Here is a 15,229-nt window from a genome sequence, read left to right as displayed (position 1 = left end):
GCCATGGACCCAGCTGTCAGCCTCTCCACGTACAGTCCACGTCCGATGGAAGTCGTTCCTTGACCATGTTGACCACGCCGCGCCGAGAGCACCACGGCGGTGGACGACGGCGAGGCCTAGGAAGGGGACGACGGGGAGCCGGGGAAGACGCAATAGTGGAAGGCCACGCAGAGAGGAGTACGAGGGTTCACTGGTTCGGCTGCGGTGTGAGGCTACCGTCGCTGCAGGGCCTGGCCAGCAGTGGGAATAGTAGGGGGCGGTGAGGCCTCCGCGGCAACACAGTCGGCCACGGGAAGCAGGAGCATGCGGCACGACTGGAGCTGGTTTGGGCGGCTGGAGCAAGAAGACCAAAGGTTGAAGAAGCACTAGGCCGTTGGATGGACATCGTATGATCACTACAACTAGAATCGTTTTATATTGACTAAGTTGAGAAAGCCCTTGGTTTTTTTAGCAAAGATAAAGCCCTTGGTACGCGTCAACTTAGTAGGCCCACAACTCGGATTTGGCAGAGAACATATAGCCCATTTGCGATTTGTAAGAATGTACATCCCATTTTTTAATTCTAATGGAATATACCACAGCCCATTTACACTTTGTTAAAAGTACAACCCAACTTCTAGCTAGGACAACGATTAATAATTTCAAACAACCGCTCAAAACAGAATTAAAAAAATTCCCACATTTTGATGGGATCCGAAATATTTTTATCCGAAATTTCTATTCAGGTTAAATATAATTTCAAAATAAAGATGTATTACGTTAAAATCCAATGAAATATTGCACGCGCAACAAGTAATGAAATTAAAATTTTCAAATTCCAAAAATAATATATTTTTTAAACTAATTACGTGTTTGGTGCATAATTACTGCCCAGTTATTATAATTACACCCCATTTATTATTTCTTAAAGTCCATTTTCTTGTTAAGCCTAATGCATACCTCCTAGGAAAGTTTGCAGCCCAGCGGGGCGGAGAATAACAAGTTGACCCGGATATTGTGTACAACTGGCAGCCCATTTGCATTGCTGATGTTGAAAAAAAGGCATGTGTAGTACAGTACAACCTAACATGGTTACTCAGCCCACAGTCAGCGACGCCCGAAAGGCCCAAACAAGGCTTCTGTACAACTTTTTGAATCACTGAGCTCAATTAATAACTTAAGAAAAAAGTTAGATTACAGTGGAACCTAATTAAAAGCTATCATGAGCAAATAAATAATTCAACGGGTCCCACTTGTGCGTGTGCGCGCGTGTGTGTGCGTGTGTGTGTGTGTGTGTGAGAGAGAGAGAGAGAGAGAGAGAGAGAGAGATAGAGATAGAGAGACCCATCGGTCGATGCTCGTAAATACATCTTTCAGCCATATGCATTGCTGATGCTCAGTAAAAACTTATATAGTTGACACAATCATATAGAACATCATAGCACACTGAACTTGCATACAAAAATTTCATGCAGGCGGCACAATCTGGATGGAAGCAGTGGATCGCTACGGGAAGGGCTATGTTGAAACCAACGAAGTCGTACATAACAGTTCATCTTTATCAATGACGGGGAAATATCTTGAATGTTGTGCAAAGAAAACAGACAGACAACACAATAAGTTCTGCTAGCACATTAAGTTGACGTACAACCCTTTCTAAAAAAAGTTCAGGTACAAAATTAGAACAGGTCACAATCAAATGTACTGGCATATCAGTGCTTCACACCCATAGCTCGGATTTAACTAGTATTAGACAAGATTTAGTTGTTACCTCAAATTAGAGCACATCCAGGCAGCCAGCCCTGCCTCTTCTCCCAAAGAAGCAGTGGCCTCCACCGCGGGCGATGGAGTAGGCCCTGTGCCATCCATCGTTCCGAGCAACACGAGGAAAGTCTGACGTTGACTCCTGTAATGAACGTCGTCGACGGACCCTGGCACCAGCGGCGGCGGCAGGACTTAGATTGATGGATTGACCACTTCTTCGACATGCACGAACACTCGATACAGGTACATCCCTAACGTGGTCCGCGGCGGCCTTGGTGGCGAAGAATAGTACAACCCCGGTTCCTCCACTGGTATCTCAACACCAATCACCTTCGGTATGCTGGACGACTTCTTCATCCATGCCATAACCGTCAGAGCCCAGCTGTCTGGAGGAACAAACATACTTACGAGCTCACCTCCAAGGTCGTTGATAAGCTCGTTCATGGACTCGCTGTTCCAAGCACGTCGAGGCATGCCGTGGAAGGTAAGCTTTGTTAAAAACTCAAGCTCAGAGGGCACCGAGCCCCATCCTGGGTGCCACCGATCAAAGCTCACCAGCGCGCCATCGCAGAACAAACGCCGGGAAGATTCGAACACACGACTGCAGTCGAAAGTTGTCCGGAACCTGACGAAGAAATCAGCCGGTGGCGGACAGACTTCGACGAGCAAGTCACTTATTTGGATGCCGTGCGCAATGCCAAGAGCTTTGACAAGGTCGTCCGGCGAGACGGGAGGCCGGTCATCGTTGATGGTTACCATCAGCACTTTGCCGGCAAACTGGTCGTCAAGCGCCGCCATGCCACTGTTGAGCGACAACACGCAGCGACCGAAGGCAGGACGGACCTCAGGATCTCTGGCTCGGAGATCCGCGTTGACCGGCGACATGATAGTGCGCTTGAGTACAGGGAGTACAGGAGGGGGATTTGGGGGAACTGGAGTAGGAATCGAGATTCCAGAGGTGGGGGAGGGGCGGGAGAATGGGGATGAAAAGGTAGTATGGATTTCGAGCACGCGCCAATATGCTCTCGGCGCGCAAGCGCACGAAAACACCGGTGGAGCCCACATGTCGGCCTAAGAGTCCTTATTCTTTCTTTTTTGGAGAGCCCGGCCTTTTTTTTCAGGATCTTTTGAGAGCCCGGCCTGAGAGTCATAATTGACCTGTTTGGCATTGCGTTACTACTCGACCCATATTCAACGACACCTCACTGGCCCAAACAAGTGTATATCATCGAAAATACACTGAGCTCAAATTATATAACTTGAAAAAAGGAGATATATTCTAATCACTGGAGAATGGTGATGCCCTCATTTAGCCCACTAGTAGTTCGAGACAATAAATAGTTCGAAACAACGATATATACAACATTCAAACACTGACTAGTGACTACTACTGACATAAACAACAAGACATGATAGTTCATAAGAAGTCTTGCTACACCACCAAAACGCACCCATCTGCAGCGCTCAGACTCTCGTGATCCAGACGAGAATGACATTCTAAACAGAAGCAACTATTACATAGTAAGAGTGACATAGACGAGGATGACCAAATGACAAGGAATATGCATAACAAAAGAAAGAACTACCCATCCAGAACCAGCAGCAAAGACAACAAAGTCATTCGAAGAGATGATCCAACACCATCATAATTTGCAGCCCCGCTTCAGCGACCAGTGATCCGGAGACACCAGTACTCCACCCTTTCGATGCAACAACCCAATTACCTATCAACCTAAAGGCTTGAACCACATCACTGCCTGTCGTAATTGAGACATCCAAGGATCAAAGTTAATCCGGATGCCTTTGTCATTCTCACCTTCTTTTGGCTGTAGGCTGTATCATTGACAATCAGGGGAGTTTGCTCCCGAACTCTTAGGGCTCGCCGTGTAGACACAGTTTTCCATAGCAAACAGAGCCTCTCTGCCATCAAGGTCCTTGCCAACGGTGATCTCCTAGTTAATCGGATAATTGAGTCCGAGAAACAGAGAGTGTGAACCAAGGCTGTTTACCCGCCTCCAACTAAAAAATCCTGATGGCCCCAACAAGCTGGTATCCTGCTCATAGACGTAACAACCACTGTCCGGATACTCACGTATTTCACGGTGCTTGTATACAGTGGGGTTTTTGCAATATAAATTTTCCGGCTCATGTGTCCGAATGATCATCAGTCTTTTGCCGTCGTCTGATCGAGCGAGGAACCAGTTGTGCTTCCCTGTTTTTGGCAAAGGTGGTGTGATTACAAAGGGCAGTAACTGTAGGGACACTGCATCATATCAAAAAGGACAGGCATTGTTAATGTAAGATCAGCATTGTTCAAAGTATGAGTAGGATAATGCAAACAACATTGATATGTCCCTGTTGGAACTGGGAGGAAAATACAGGGAAATGTATACTGGGTTTGAAAATATAGAAGTGCCATGCATGGTTATACTCATGTTATCTCGCAATCGATTCTTCACAGGAAACTACCATGTACCATGTCATGCATGTTATGTAATCATGTTCTGTCCTCACAAACAAATTCTTCAAGGTAACTAACAGACCATGCATTGTTATATACTCGTGTTCTGTGGGCAAAAAATTTGTGAGGATATTATTCTAGCCATTGATTGCTGAAGGGCGAATATAGGTATGTACACATGGTAAGCATTGCAGGATTTCACTACTTCCAAATATAGAGTTCTCCATATGCACATTTACTTCCCTAATGTATGGTTAGATGAAACCAACAGTGTGGTGCATGTTTCTACATCATGAAAATGAGGAAAACTAACATGGCCATTGATACACACTCATATTTAGTAGTAGCATATAGATTACTGTAAAATAAGGATAATATCCATATATTCCTAACCGTTTGATTATTCAGGGTACAAATTGGCTGTAATGACATGGTCACAATCGCATGAATTAACTCATTCCAAATATAGCTGATTTACGGCGTCTCTAATACATTGCCATAGTTCTACTCAAATTCTGCTCAAACAGGGATATGCCAATCATCACAAAAAGTTCAAACAGTGTCATGGCGTCATCATTAACATGAGATGGAAACAACTTACACGCGCCGTCCCAGCAATACGTGGTGCCATCTGCTTTGTCGATCGCGTAGATGATGCCATTGTGTTCAATAGCATCACAGAAGTGTGTATCAGCTTTGACGATGATCCACTGCGAGCTGGGTTCTCTCCAGCTAAAGAAGGCACCGGCGCAAAGATAGGCGAGTCCGCGGTCGAACAAGGAAATTAGCTCGAAGTCTGCGTAATTCACATGTCATGTGGGCACTTGGCATATTACAATCTTCTGCAAAACAAGGTCCGTCCAACTGACGTGGTAATCTAGATGACTTGGACTGCGATGGTAATACTCTATATAATCCAACGGAGGAAGGATAATCTCATGGGAGGTCTGGAAGTTCACGAGCACCAACTTTTTACCGTCTTCTCTGAAGGCAGCCATCCAATGGGAGTTCATGCCGACCCAGTACATACCTGCCAAGAAGTTTTGGGCGATGGTGATCGGATCGATGTCGAGGGAAATGATGTACGATGACCCACTACATACCTGCAAAGAAGTTTCAGCTAATGCAGATCAGATTGAAGTCGAGGGGCATCATGTACGCCTCCGTATCAAGGTGAGCCAATCTCACAAAACCAGATAGCAGCAAGTAGGGTGTCTTGAAAAGCTTAGGCCTCGCTTCGATGATGGCAGTGTGCATGTCCCTCGAGCATGCAGCCAGCCGCAGGGCACTCAACATATCCATACACGAACAACAGAGGTCGAGGATGTCACTGGGGAGATTGCTCCAATCGCGGCTCATATGGATGCTGCACGGTTCTTGTTCGGCCATGGTGGAGTTTGAAAGGTTGGGGTTTTGGGGGGCTTGATTTATGGGGGAGAAGGCTGTCGGTGTTGGAGCGGCTAGCAAGGGAATAGTGGTACTGGGGGAGGCGAGTGAGGCGACGATACACGGGGGTACAGTGAGATGGAGAAGGAGATGGAGAAGGAGATGGAGATGGAGTGGTGCTATGGGAGCGGAGAGGGAGACGAGGCAAGGCGCCAATGTGCTGTACAGCGGCGGTGACAGACTGCACAGTGCACAGGGTGAGGCTGACTTTGGTAAACCGAACACGCTGCCTGGACTAGTGTCAGGCGCAGGGTGTTGTCACTTCACTGTGAGGACCGGATGAATAGTATTTTGACCATCAAGTGTACCACAGTTGTACTACTACTACTAGTAGTAGGAACATGAGTACTCCAGTATTGTATAGCGGAAATAGGTCTCCCGTGCTAGCATGCCTGTTCACTTCATCGTTCAGGTATCATCCATATTGCGAGCAGAACCAAATTCTCGTGCATGCCCAATCAACGCCCTGCCGCGATGCATGCAGTGGTCGTTCTGGTGCATCAAGGACGGCATGCAGATCGTTCCACACTTGAGAAGAGGAAAAATGGAAAGGTAGAACGCGGCAGCAGAGGAAGAGAACGCTGGCTAACGAGTCTGGGAGGGGATCGAGCAGGAAGTTAATGCTCCATGCCTAAAGGTTTTGGGAAAACCTGATTTTCATAAGGTGACTTATACTCACCTAAACGGAGGGAGTATTCCTTAACCAGAGAATGTTGTGTCTCCCACTCACGCGCTCAAAAAAAGCTACGTCACATTTTTTATCTGTTTGCATAGGTCCCACCTATCAGGAAGGATGGGCACGTACACGAACAAGTATGACTCATCAGTCTACCCGCATAGCCTTTTCGTTTAGTCTACCTAGCCGTCTAATCAACTGCCTGCACGCCACTTCTCCCATTTACTTCTCCATCGGGAACCGATTCTCCTCGGCTTCTTCACCTCCCCTTCGTCTTCATTTGCATCCAAACCCCACTGCGTTCACATTGTTTTAACCTCTTTAAATAATCATCTACTACTTTAGTTAGACTAGTCATCTAATCCTAATTCTCCAAACCATAACCCTCCATTCCAGTGGTTCCAAATGGCGAAAGAGATCGAGATGCAGGTTTTTAGCGTCCAACATATCCTCGTCGAAGGATCGATGCGCATAGTTGCCACCGTCACCGTCCACCCAAGGGTTGTTCGGCAGTGGATCAACAATGTATCCAACTCCCTCGAAAAGGTAGAGACGAGGGTCATCGGTCTCGATGCAGAGTACACGGAGCGTGCCCCTGGGAAGATCCAGCGCGCCGCCGTCCTTCAGATGTGCCTCGAAGATGATGTTTTGGTGTACCACATCATACACTCGCCCTCCATACCAGGTGAGCTTCACGATTTCTTGTCTCGGGAGGACGTATACTTCTATGGGGCAGCCATCGAAGGGGACAAACAGAAGCTGGAGCCGTACAACCTTGATTTGAAAAGCATCGCTGACCTACAAACCAGAATCAAAATTCCTGTAGAAGATTGTGATAAACAGACACCATCCCTATTCGACGTAGCAAAATTTGTGCTCGGCACAAATCTTCAGAAGGGTGACGAGACGGTGGCATTAAGGTCGTCTGGATGGGAGAATTATCCCTTGACGTACGAGCGGATAAAATATGCTACCCTCGATGCCCGTGTGAGTTTCGAGATAGCTGCAAGGTCCAAAGAGCTTGTTGCGAAGCCGTCTCCCACGGAGAATGAGAACAAGAAGAAGAAGAAGAAGAAGAAGAAGAAGAAGAAGAAGAAGAAGAAGAAGAAGAAGAAGAAGAAGAAGAAGAAGAAGAAGAAGAAAAGGCTGCACCAATAGGAGGGCATTATGGATGGATGAACTATTTCCTCTCTTGTAAAAAAAATATTCCCTCTCGGTGTATATTGATATAGATGGACTATTTCGATGGTGTGCATGTCTTTGGAACAGAATAGTAGCATGGGTCCGCTTGACTATAAGGAACTATTTATCCGCATATATAGCTTTCTCTGCTACTCCTTCCAGTGATCGGTATGCAGTGCATGTGTCCGTAGACATGACAACCTGTCCATGGAAGTTCAACTACGGCGACCATCACGTTTCATCTCGCGATTCCCACGATGCCTCTCCAACCCACGGCACCACGCCCCCCGACATGCGCCTCACCCCTCTCGGCCTCACCGCCCCTCTGCCTTTGTGTGCATGACATGTGGGCCACCTAAAATGCGGCGAGCATCAAGTTTCTACCACAACCACACGCGATTCCCACAATGCCGCTTGAACCCATGACACCACACGTCCCCTGACCTGCGGCTCACCCCTCTTGGCCCCACTGCCCCTCTACCTTCGGGAGCATTACATGTGGACCAGTCACCTATCGGGTCCACATGTTATTGACTCAAAGGCGCTGAAGCTCAGTCCCGACGGCCCTGAGAGGGAAATGTAACTCCTGCGCCAGGGCTTGTGGTGCTCCCGCAGCACGAACTCGTGCCAAACTCGAGATTTGTTTCTTTACTATACATGCACGCAACAATTTAATGGACATTGTAATCTCAACATGTGATGGGGAGCTCAAAATTTGAATTTGAAACTTATAAAGCGAAAAGGTTCAAAACAAATAAACTGGGAGAGAGGGAGTATATCGTAGGATGTGTCCCATACAAAATAAGTCCCCTGGTTTGTCACCGCGAAGATGCGGTTAGAAAGGAGCACAACGTCTTCCTACTCGTACGACAACAAATCGGCCGCAGACAGCATGGTCCGCCTTTGACCGCCATGTGCAAGGTTCGTGCTATCTTATTCAATCTCACCGTGGTTCCATCGTACCAATTCATGTGGTGGCCCGTTGCATGGCTGATCCCAATGCTGGACAAAGGTTCTACGGGAACGGTGTCACCGTTGTAAATGTTGTGCAAATTGATGTTGGTACCCTCCCGTACATATGCAAGCCAATCTCCACTCGCACCGAGCCTAACCTGTGAAACAGTGGGCAGGGGGAGAATTTGGAAATGGACACGGAAGTAGTCTTTAGAATGCATTTACTACGTGATCAAACTCATCTTACCTGCTCATCGGAGGAAATCCGAGTGCCCCTCAACGTCGGCATCTCAAGGGGCGTCAACTTGCAACTACGGCCACGCCGCGCTGGAGAGACCCCCAAGGAAACATCCTCGTGCGTTCCACGGAACATCAAGATGCATTTGTATGAGTAGTTTATCTTGTGAGAGAAAAGGATGAACGAGGGAAGGCCTCTAGAGATAGAGATGGACACTACTACTACCAATGTGCTGGCCCGTGCGTTGCAATGGATCCAAAGTAGTAGAATAATACTTGTTCACGTGCTTGAAATATAAACACTCTAGTTTTGATATACATGTGTCAGCAGACATGACAGCTTGTCCATGGAAGTTGAACCACGGCGACCATCACGTTTCTTGTTTCTACCACTGCCACACCCACACGCGATTCCCACGACGCCGCTCCAACCCACGGCACGACGTCCCCCGACGTGGACATGGATCCTCTGACGTGGCTATCACTGCCTTGCCCTGCCTTTCCTTCGCTGACAGGTGGGCCAGCCGCATTTAAGGTCCGCATGTCATTGACTCATAGGCCGGGCACTAAGCCACTGAAGTTCGGTCCCGTGGGCCCCGAGAGGGAAATGTAACTCCTGCGGCAGGCCTTGTGGTGCTCCCGCGGTACGAGCTCGTGCCAAAACTGGAATTTGTTTCTTACTACTACCAACTAGTACTAGTAAGGTACACGTGCATTGCACGCATGAGATTCTGGTGGTTTGTGCATTATGCTTCTACATGTGGAGTTTTCTGGATTCTAACATGTGGCAAAATCTGGTGGAATGTAAGGTTAGGCAAGTTTGATTAACTTAGGTGAGTGTTTGGTTCAAGCCACACCTTAGGCAAGCCACACTAAGGCCCCACATGACATACACACAAAAAATGTGGCAAGATTCCCTTAGGCTTGCCAACTTGTGGCTCTCATTTTGAAGAACTAATAACTTTGCCTAAGCTTAGTTGTGGCAAAGTTAGTCATGAATTAAGGGGCTGTTTGGTTCCTAGCCACACCTTGCCACACTTTGCCACACCTAACCTTAGGCAAGTTTGACCAAGTTAGGTAGGTGTTTGGTTCTAGCCACACCTAAGGCAAGGATTTTTTTATGAGCAGTGAGCCCCACATGTCATAGACATAAAAAGTGTGGCACGATTCCCTTAGGCAAGCCAAAGTGTGGCTAACAATTTGAGCAACTCAACTAAGGCAAGTGTGGCAAAAATCATGTGGCAATATATGGCAAAGATAGTCACAATCCAAACAACCCCTAAGTTCAACCATGGAGTCTTCTAGATTATACATGTGGCAGAATCTGGTGGATGATATCCAACAGCCAGTAGTGCTCGGATTTGCCATCTTTGTACCGTCGGATTGGCTTCATCCAACGACCAACTTTCAAAGTTTTTTCACACACTATATAGGGGGTATAGACATAGATGTGCCGATCCGTTGCAATGGATCCAAAGTATATCTATTTAGTGGAGTGCACTCTAAACACATTATCTATTTATTTTTCTCTAACCTTTCGTAGCCATGCAACCAAGCCACATAAGCCTCATGGGTGCCCCCCACATCATATTATTCATACTACGTTGATTGAAAAAAAGATAAATCACCCAAAACAAGATCTTCCCATTTTTTGTTCCTACGATGTTGTGCCGTGCACGTACCTACTGGTTGTATAGTGGTAGTACTAGTAATATAGTTAGGAGTACAAACTTGGTACTAGTAGGAGTAGTACTAGTACGGAATGCTCCTACTCTATCAACGAGCCCCATCTGACACCAAATTTCTTGGCTTCCATGCTACACCTAGATCTTCCCCTCATTTCTGTTTTCCAACCCAGCGGCGGGCAGGGTGTCGGTTTGCTTAACGGCGATCCCACATGAAAGTGAAAATGCTAGGAAACACGCCTTCCCTAAGCTATGTGTCGTGCCGGACGGGCCGTGGAGTACTCCCGATTCCCGGGCGTGTGGGGGTGTGACGCGAACGCGGCAGGCCTTTTCCTTTTACTAGCAATGTGCACGTGCGTTGCGATGGATCCAAAGTAGTAGAATAGTAGTATTTGTTCACAAACTTGAAAGAAATCACTATTATTTTGATATACTCCTAATATATTACTCCCTCCGTACCTAAATATTTGTCTTTTTTGAGATTTCAAATGGACTATCACATACGGATTATATAGACATATTCTAGTGTCTCTAGCAAGATGCCCGCGCGTTGCACGAAGTTGATGGAAAATGTAAGCACAACTTAAAAATTGACGGATGGAGTACTAGTTACAGTGATGCATATAATTAAGCAAAGGGATCGCACATGTCGGTATTGACTAGAACGAGAATGCAACATCACAATAAGAATTAAGGCTACGATGATGCGATCGCAGTGGTGGTTACAGAAGGCAAGAAGAAAGATGGATCCATGAACGTACGACCTACTCCTCCTCAACTTAGTGCGCCAGGCCACCGACCGGTGGCTATGGAGTAGCGGGTTTTGTGGCGAGGTTGAGGTGATTCTCAGCAAAGGCATCCAAGGCTTCCAGCCGGTTGAGGAAGGCCAACGTTATAGCATCCTCACTGGTCTTGTAGATACCTATGTACACGATTTGCTCGTACACGTGGATGTGTAGGTCGACGAATTCTTGCCGGGCGAGGCACCTCACGGCGAGCGCGACCTCCAGGTGGACATTCTTCATGGCATCGGCGAGCAGTCGCAGGGCCACCAGTGCTTGAAAGAGGTTCCGGCCATGGAGGCTGATTAGGGTGGCATGCAATGCGGAGCCCGGGTGCACGGGCTGGAGGAGTACGGCGATGTCGTCTGCGAGCTTCTGGAGGACGGTGAACTTGTTGCTGGTGGCAACAATCATCTGGTCCACTGAGAGTCGTAGTTGGCATCGACGGTGGCCATCCACCAGCGGGTCTCCAACACCGTCTAGAGACGATCCTCGGCGCCATGACGCAGGCCGACATCATGGACCATCTGGCGCAGCCGCTGGCCGCTCTTGCGCATCGCCGCCATGGGTCTGGAGTGAGCTATTTTGCGCTTAGTGTAGGTGCCTAGGCAAATGCTTAGGTGCGTACAATGTGGTAGATGCATTGGAATGGAGGGGCGCCTTTATATGAGGGCAATGAGGGCAAATTGTGTTGCATTCACATCGTGCAGCCTCTTTTCCCGGACCTCCTCCCATTACTTCCCTCATGCATTAATTGAAGGAGGATGCATTGGCCGTTCAACATATCAGGAACCGCTACTCCCTCCCTCGTCTGCATTAAAGCCGCATCGGGAACTGTGCCACCCGCCGTCAAATCGAATACTCCCTCCGTCTACGTGAGTATTAAGTCATCTTATGAAAACCAAATAGTAAACACATAGGCGTGGTGCATTAACTCTCACGTTGTTTCTTATTTTTTGACATAAATAGAGGAATCAACCAATAAGAGATGTGGGGCTTGTATGCATTTAATGACTTGAGTAGCAAACATGACATGCAGTGGTCAGTTTGTTGCACAAGAACAAATACAACCCACGTCAGCACACACGCATCTTATAGCATCACATCCAATGGCTATAAAAGATGAATGAGACCAAATTATATCTCATCTAGATGAGTTCTAGCAAAACTGTATTAATAATACTTAGTACTCCTGCGCCATGTATAATATATTAGTATCATGTATTACTTTATTTATTGCCATGTATGGCACATAGTACTCAACTCTCTCTCTTTCTTTATTTAATTCCATGACACCTCATCAAAATTGCTAAGGATAGTACCATTACAACCGGCCTTAGCAATTACTCCCTAAACATTAAGTTCTCTCGTTTTCCTCTCCACCTTGGTCACCTAGACGGAGGGAGTATACTGCGCGGGCTTTTCCTGCGCGGTAGGAGGCAGGGCAGTTCCGCCTAGTTGGTTCGACAGAGACACGAGAAGACGGGGGAGTAGGCTGCTGCAAACGTAGGGCTGTGTGATTTGACTTGCCATTATCATTTTAACTGCGGCGCTACGACCGGTGTGAGTCTCCCGATTCCTGACCACCTCCATACAGGTGCCTCTCCCAATGCTCCACCATGTAGTAGAGGTTGGCTCCTGCATGAGAGCCCACTTCTCCACTTTTTCCTTGCCTCTCTTTCGTCCACATATGCAAAAAAGCCATGTAAAGCGCACTATTATACTAGGTTGGTCTTAATGGAGAGTATCATATACTAGTATCATGCATATGATACTTTTGTATGACACTACATCCGTAATGCATAGTATCATGTGTTGGTATCATAGGATAGTTTATTTATTGTCATGCATGACACATAGTAGCATATCATTTAATATGATACTACAGTAAGTATCATATTATGACACTCAACTCTCTCTTTTCTTCATTTAATTCGACGTCACCTCATCAAGATTGCATAGTTGGCATGCATGATACTACTCCCATTACAAGCAGCCTTACTTGCTCTTACAGGTGCTAAGCTTGCCACATAGGCATAAAGTCTGATGTGGCAAGTTAATCAAGAAGAGAGAGACTAGTTTGGTGACCCAAGGAAGAAACGGTGCTAAGCGCGTGTACCTAGGTGAAAAGACAATTTTGAGTCTATAGCTAATTAAATGAAGCAAACTTAGCAACACCATTTCATTGGAAGAGGCCACTCCTTGGCAAATGCAATAAATACTAGTACTCCCTCTGTCCTAGTGTCAAAAACATTCTTATATTATGGGACAGAGCGAGTACGAAGAAAGAGATAGAGAGGAGTAAAAAAATACACTTATAGCCAACCTTATAGCTAACCTTGTTGTAGTATGAGTGACCAAGTTGTCGGTGTACAAAAGTAGGGGCCTAGCTTTTGACCCCTTTACTTGTGCACGGGCAGTCAGAGCCACCTGCCCCGACCACACGAGAGCAAGGCAAGAGAGGGAAGCCGGAGGAAAGCCAAAGCCACAAAGACAAGCAAAGAAAACAACGAAGGACCAAGACCGCAAAGGTCGCACGGGCAATGCAGGTTGCCCCGGCAAGGACCCTTGCCGGGGTCAGCCTCAGCAGCCTCGGCAAGATCCTTGCCGGGGCAGCTCATCCTCACCCGCCGAGCGAGCCACCTTCGAGCCCACCAACGCTGAGCAGTCACGTTGGGACAGGGTTCGGGAGGCACCTCCGTGGTGGCATGCAGATCTTTGTGAAGAGAAAGAGCAATCAAGATCAAAGGAGGATAGGAAGGCAACCATCCTCACCGAAGGAACCCACAGTGCCCCCCGGCAAGATCCTTGCCGGGGAAGCCAGCGCGCCGCGGCAAGACCCTTGCCGGGCCACCCGGCAAGACCATCGCTAAGCGCCCCGGCAAGACCACTGCCAGGCCCGCACCAGCCAAGTTCCTACCGCCGTTCACGCGCAGCCGCCGACCCAACTAGTTGGGCAGGCGCCTGTGTGGCAGCATGTAGACCTACGTGGAGGCTCCACCACCGCGCCACCTCAGCTGCCTGCCTGCCTACATGGCGCTGCATGCGTTGCTGGCTGGGGCGCGTGTCGAAGCCAGGAGAGGCGGCAACGGACGGGACGGGCCTCGCCCCCATTCCCCAATAAAGTGAAGGACACCTAAGCCCGCATTTAATGCGTATTGTCCTATAATACTAGCGATAACCACGCCGTGCTGTAGCGCTTTCCACCTCCTGTGTGGTACCGTGGCAGCCCCTTTCGCCTATAAAAGGAGGCCCATGGCATACTGAGGGGGGATTCGGCTTTTTGAAACCTGGCAGCACCCAGAGCTAGTTCGAGAGCTCAAGAACACTAATACAGCCACCAAAGCAGGATCGTAGGGTTTTACGCATCTTTGCAGCCCGAACCTGGGTAAATCCCCTTTGTGCCATCCTCTAGTCCCGCTCTTCTCATGATTCCGCTCCCTGCAACCGTAGAAGGGATTCCAGTGATCCCATAGGTGTCGTTTTCCACCGACATCTTTGGCGCGCCAGGTAGGGGGCGCAAATTGTGAGAATCTGTCCTAGGGGTAGACCCAGCAGTTCATCATCGCCATGGCCCCTAAGAAGAAGACGACCACATCGATTGGCTCGTCCGGAACCAGACTGCCATCGCTGGTACGGGCCAGTAGCGGGCCAGTCGCGGAGAGGACACGTGGCGCGGTCCGCGAACACCCGCACCACCCTGGCGGTCCGCGCCCGGTGGGCGACGCCACTGGTGCGACGGGCGATGATCCGCCCGGCGCTGGCCCAAGAAACGATGTCGGACCCCCAGCAGGCGGCGCGGGGCCCTCCAGGGGCGTCATCGTGCCGCCCATCGACGAAGCGGCGACCTCCAAGACACCAACGCCAGCACCTACGGCGCGCTCCTCTCAAATCATACATGATGAGCAGCGCCGCCCCGCTGGTGGCCCAGGGCGCCGCCCTGGGAAAAGCCGTACGCATCCTTCGCAGGATGACGAAGGCCAGCGTGCATGCCGAGGCGCCGATGAAGGTGGCGGGCAGTTGCGGAGCCGTGATGGGGCTCCTCCTAACGTGGTTAGGAGTC

The sequence above is a fragment of the Triticum aestivum genome, chromosome 3B, assembly GCF_018294505.1.
Source record: "Triticum aestivum cultivar Chinese Spring chromosome 3B, IWGSC CS RefSeq v2.1, whole genome shotgun sequence".
NCBI lineage: Eukaryota > Viridiplantae > Streptophyta > Magnoliopsida > Poales > Poaceae > Triticum > Triticum aestivum.
Note: the sequence above shows the minus strand (reverse complement) of the source record.